General features: G+C 44.5%; 8 non-coding genes across 8 annotated transcripts; all 8 read right to left on the bottom strand.

Moving 5' to 3' along the window:
• Positions 1–246: 246 nt before the first annotated feature.
• Positions 247–365, bottom strand: LOC130397435 (5S ribosomal RNA). Its single transcript, XR_008900029.1, has one exon. It is a non-coding gene; the product is annotated as a 5S ribosomal RNA (ribosomal RNA).
• A 528-nt stretch (positions 366–893) lies between these two features.
• Positions 894–1,012, bottom strand: LOC130397434 (5S ribosomal RNA). The gene has a single exon (XR_008900028.1). It is a non-coding gene; the product is annotated as a 5S ribosomal RNA (ribosomal RNA).
• A 529-nt stretch (positions 1,013–1,541) lies between these two features.
• LOC130397433 (5S ribosomal RNA) lies at positions 1,542–1,660 on the bottom strand. Its single transcript, XR_008900027.1, has one exon. It is a non-coding gene; the product is annotated as a 5S ribosomal RNA (ribosomal RNA).
• A 529-nt stretch (positions 1,661–2,189) lies between these two features.
• LOC130397432 (5S ribosomal RNA) lies at positions 2,190–2,308 on the bottom strand. The gene has a single exon (XR_008900026.1). It is a non-coding gene; the product is annotated as a 5S ribosomal RNA (ribosomal RNA).
• A 529-nt stretch (positions 2,309–2,837) lies between these two features.
• On the bottom strand, positions 2,838–2,956 carry LOC130397431 (5S ribosomal RNA). Its single transcript, XR_008900025.1, has one exon. It is a non-coding gene; the product is annotated as a 5S ribosomal RNA (ribosomal RNA).
• Positions 2,957–3,485: 529 nt separating this feature from the next.
• LOC130397430 (5S ribosomal RNA) lies at positions 3,486–3,604 on the bottom strand. The gene has a single exon (XR_008900024.1). It is a non-coding gene; the product is annotated as a 5S ribosomal RNA (ribosomal RNA).
• Positions 3,605–4,133: 529 nt separating this feature from the next.
• On the bottom strand, positions 4,134–4,252 carry LOC130397429 (5S ribosomal RNA). Its single transcript, XR_008900023.1, has one exon. It is a non-coding gene; the product is annotated as a 5S ribosomal RNA (ribosomal RNA).
• A 529-nt stretch (positions 4,253–4,781) lies between these two features.
• Positions 4,782–4,900, bottom strand: LOC130397428 (5S ribosomal RNA). The gene has a single exon (XR_008900022.1). It is a non-coding gene; the product is annotated as a 5S ribosomal RNA (ribosomal RNA).
• Positions 4,901–5,136: the final 236 nt, after the last annotated feature.

Here is a 5,136-nt window from a genome sequence, read left to right as displayed (position 1 = left end):
TCTGAAGTGAGCGTGCGTGTTTGTGTTGGTGAAAGTTTAAGAAATGTACAACTGTCGGTTCAGCTCTCTGGTGCTCCCTGCTGGCAGTATCACTATACTGTCCTCATGTTTCACAAAAATAGTTTTGAGAGACGTTGTCAGTTTTTGTATGTTGCTTAAATCCTCCAAAGCGGTTGGCAGTAAACATCAGGTCACGGTACGCCACGGTAGGCCACGGAGGCAATGAGCTCGAGTTGAAAAAGAAAAAGCTTACAGCACCTGGTATTCCCAGGCGGTCTCCCATCCAAGTACTAACCAGGCCCGACCCTGCTTAGCTTCCGAGATCAGACGAGATCGGGCGTGTTCAGGGTGGTATGGCCGTAAGCAATTAGTGCAGGCGCAAAACCAGGTTTTATACAGTAGCACATAAGGAGTGAGAAAGCTGCTGAGGCTCGACGTTACACTTTACAAAAACAATCATTAGTTAGATATAAACGGCAGTAATTGATTCAGTAGGACTCCTTATCCATGTAAACGATCATTGTGACATCTGAATTCATTAATTATCTGAAATACACTGCGTGTGCGTGTGATGTTAAATGTTTGAACCAAGGTTAACGGTTAAAGTGTCAGAGAATGGGTGGTGATTTTTTGACGTCCTCCCATGATCTGAAGTGAGCGTGCGTGTTTGTGTTGGTGAAAGTTTAAGAAATGTACAACTGTCGGTTCAGCTCTCTGGTGCTCCCTGCTGGCAGTATCACTATACTGTCCTCATGTTTCACAAAAATAGTTTTGAGAGACGTTGTCAGTTTTTGTATGTTGCTTAAATCCTCCAAAGCGGTTGGCAGTAAACATCAGGTCACGGTACGCCACGGTAGGCCACGGAGTCAATGAGCTCGAGTTGAAAAAGAAAAAGCTTACAGCACCTGGTATTCCCAGGCGGTCTCCCATCCAAGTACTAACCAGGCCCGACCCTGCTTAGCTTCCGAGATCAGACGAGATCGGGCGTGTTCAGGGTGGTATGGCCGTAAGCAATTAGTGCAGGCGCAAAACCAGGTTTTATACAGTAGCACATAAGGAGTGAGAAAGCTGCTGAGGCTCGACGTTACACTTTTACAAAAACAATCATTAGTTAGATATAAACGGCAGTAATTGATTCAGTAGGACTCCTTATCCATGTAAACGATCATTGTGACATCTGAATTCATTAATTATCTGAAATACACTGCGTGTGCGTGTGATGTTAAATGTTTGAACCAAGGTTAACGGTTAAAGTGTCAGAGAATGGGTGGTGATTTTTTGACGTCCTCCCATGATCTGAAGTGAGCGTGCGTGTTTGTGTTGGTGAAAGTTTAAGAAATGTACAACTGTCGGTTCAGCTCTCTGGTGCTCCCTGCTGGCAGTATCACTATACTGTCCTCATGTTTCACAAAAATAGTTTTGAGAGACGTTGTCAGTTTTTGTATGTTGCTTAAATCCTCCAAAGCGGTTGGCAGTAAACATCAGGTCACGGTACGCCACGGTAGGCCACGGAGTCAATGAGCTCGAGTTGAAAAAGAAAAAGCTTACAGCACCTGGTATTCCCAGGCGGTCTCCCATCCAAGTACTAACCAGGCCCGACCCTGCTTAGCTTCCGAGATCAGACGAGATCGGGCGTGTTCAGGGTGGTATGGCCGTAAGCAATTAGTGCAGGCGCAAAACCAGGTTTTATACAGTAGCACATAAGGAGTGAGAAAGCTGCTGAGGCTCGACGTTACACTTTTACAAAAACAATCATTAGTTAGATATAAACGGCAGTAATTGATTCAGTAGGACTCCTTATCCATGTAAACGATCATTGTGACATCTGAATTCATTAATTATCTGAAATACACTGCGTGTGCGTGTGATGTTAAATGTTTGAACCAAGGTTAACGGTTAAAGTGTCAGAGAATGGGTGGTGATTTTTTGACGTCCTCCCATGATCTGAAGTGAGCGTGCGTGTTTGTGTTGGTGAAAGTTTAAGAAATGTACAACTGTCGGTTCAGCTCTCTGGTGCTCCCTGCTGGCAGTATCACTATACTGTCCTCATGTTTCACAAAAATAGTTTTGAGAGACGTTGTCAGTTTTTGTATGTTGCTTAAATCCTCCAAAGCGGTTGGCAGTAAACATCAGGTCACGGTACGCCACGGTAGGCCACGGAGTCAATGAGCTCGAGTTGAAAAAGAAAAAGCTTACAGCACCTGGTATTCCCAGGCGGTCTCCCATCCAAGTACTAACCAGGCCCGACCCTGCTTAGCTTCCGAGATCAGACGAGATCGGGCGTGTTCAGGGTGGTATGGCCGTAAGCAATTAGTGCAGGCGCAAAACCAGGTTTTATACAGTAGCACATAAGGAGTGAGAAAGCTGCTGAGGCTCGACGTTACACTTTTACAAAAACAATCATTAGTTAGATATAAACGGCAGTAATTGATTCAGTAGGACTCCTTATCCATGTAAACGATCATTGTGACATCTGAATTCATTAATTATCTGAAATACACTGCGTGTGCGTGTGATGTTAAATGTTTGAACCAAGGTTAACGGTTAAAGTGTCAGAGAATGGGTGGTGATTTTTTGACGTCCTCCCATGATCTGAAGTGAGCGTGCGTGTTTGTGTTGGTGAAAGTTTAAGAAATGTACAACTGTCGGTTCAGCTCTCTGGTGCTCCCTGCTGGCAGTATCACTATACTGTCCTCATGTTTCACAAAAATAGTTTTGAGAGACGTTGTCAGTTTTTGTATGTTGCTTAAATCCTCCAAAGCGGTTGGCAGTAAACATCAGGTCACGGTACGCCACGGTAGGCCACGGAGTCAATGAGCTCGAGTTGAAAAAGAAAAAGCTTACAGCACCTGGTATTCCCAGGCGGTCTCCCATCCAAGTACTAACCAGGCCCGACCCTGCTTAGCTTCCGAGATCAGACGAGATCGGGCGTGTTCAGGGTGGTATGGCCGTAAGCAATTAGTGCAGGCGCAAAACCAGGTTTTATACAGTAGCACATAAGGAGTGAGAAAGCTGCTGAGGCTCGACGTTACACTTTTACAAAAACAATCATTAGTTAGATATAAACGGCAGTAATTGATTCAGTAGGACTCCTTATCCATGTAAACGATCATTGTGACATCTGAATTCATTAATTATCTGAAATACACTGCGTGTGCGTGTGATGTTAAATGTTTGAACCAAGGTTAACGGTTAAAGTGTCAGAGAATGGGTGGTGATTTTTTGACGTCCTCCCATGATCTGAAGTGAGCGTGCGTGTTTGTGTTGGTGAAAGTTTAAGAAATGTACAACTGTCGGTTCAGCTCTCTGGTGCTCCCTGCTGGCAGTATCACTATACTGTCCTCATGTTTCACAAAAATAGTTTTGAGAGACGTTGTCAGTTTTTGTATGTTGCTTAAATCCTCCAAAGCGGTTGGCAGTAAACATCAGGTCACGGTACGCCACGGTAGGCCACGGAGTCAATGAGCTCGAGTTGAAAAAGAAAAAGCTTACAGCACCTGGTATTCCCAGGCGGTCTCCCATCCAAGTACTAACCAGGCCCGACCCTGCTTAGCTTCCGAGATCAGACGAGATCGGGCGTGTTCAGGGTGGTATGGCCGTAAGCAATTAGTGCAGGCGCAAAACCAGGTTTTATACAGTAGCACATAAGGAGTGAGAAAGCTGCTGAGGCTCGACGTTACACTTTTACAAAAACAATCATTAGTTAGATATAAACGGCAGTAATTGATTCAGTAGGACTCCTTATCCATGTAAACGATCATTGTGACATCTGAATTCATTAATTATCTGAAATACACTGCGTGTGCGTGTGATGTTAAATGTTTGAACCAAGGTTAACGGTTAAAGTGTCAGAGAATGGGTGGTGATTTTTTGACGTCCTCCCATGATCTGAAGTGAGCGTGCGTGTTTGTGTTGGTGAAAGTTTAAGAAATGTACAACTGTCGGTTCAGCTCTCTGGTGCTCCCTGCTGGCAGTATCACTATACTGTCCTCATGTTTCACAAAAATAGTTTTGAGAGACGTTGTCAGTTTTTGTATGTTGCTTAAATCCTCCAAAGCGGTTGGCAGTAAACATCAGGTCACGGTACGCCACGGTAGGCCACGGAGTCAATGAGCTCGAGTTGAAAAAGAAAAAGCTTACAGCACCTGGTATTCCCAGGCGGTCTCCCATCCAAGTACTAACCAGGCCCGACCCTGCTTAGCTTCCGAGATCAGACGAGATCGGGCGTGTTCAGGGTGGTATGGCCGTAAGCAATTAGTGCAGGCGCAAAACCAGGTTTTATACAGTAGCACATAAGGAGTGAGAAAGCTGCTGAGGCTCGACGTTACACTTTTACAAAAACAATCATTAGTTAGATATAAACGGCAGTAATTGATTCAGTAGGACTCCTTATCCATGTAAACGATCATTGTGACATCTGAATTCATTAATTATCTGAAATACACTGCGTGTGCGTGTGATGTTAAATGTTTGAACCAAGGTTAACGGTTAAAGTGTCAGAGAATGGGTGGTGATTTTTTGACGTCCTCCCATGATCTGAAGTGAGCGTGCGTGTTTGTGTTGGTGAAAGTTTAAGAAATGTACAACTGTCGGTTCAGCTCTCTGGTGCTCCCTGCTGGCAGTATCACTATACTGTCCTCATGTTTCACAAAAATAGTTTTGAGAGACGTTGTCAGTTTTTGTATGTTGCTTAAATCCTCCAAAGCGGTTGGCAGTAAACATCAGGTCACGGTACGCCACGGTAGGCCACGGAGTCAATGAGCTCGAGTTGAAAAAGAAAAAGCTTACAGCACCTGGTATTCCCAGGCGGTCTCCCATCCAAGTACTAACCAGGCCCGACCCTGCTTAGCTTCCGAGATCAGACGAGATCGGGCGTGTTCAGGGTGGTATGGCCGTAAGCAATTAGTGCAGGCGCAAAACCAGGTTTTATACAGTAGCACATAAGGAGTGAGAAAGCTGCTGAGGCTCGACGTTACACTTTTACAAAAACAATCATTAGTTAGATATAAACGGCAGTAATTGATTCAGTAGGACTCCTTATCCATGTAAACGATCATTGTGACATCTGAATTCATTAATTATCTGAAATACACTGCGTGTGCGTGTGATGTTAAATGTTTGAACCAAGGTTAACGG

Source organism: Gadus chalcogrammus, chromosome 12 (genome assembly GCF_026213295.1).
Source record: "Gadus chalcogrammus isolate NIFS_2021 chromosome 12, NIFS_Gcha_1.0, whole genome shotgun sequence".
Lineage (NCBI taxonomy): Eukaryota > Metazoa > Chordata > Actinopteri > Gadiformes > Gadidae > Gadus > Gadus chalcogrammus.
This window is presented reverse-complemented; position numbering and strand designations above follow the sequence as displayed.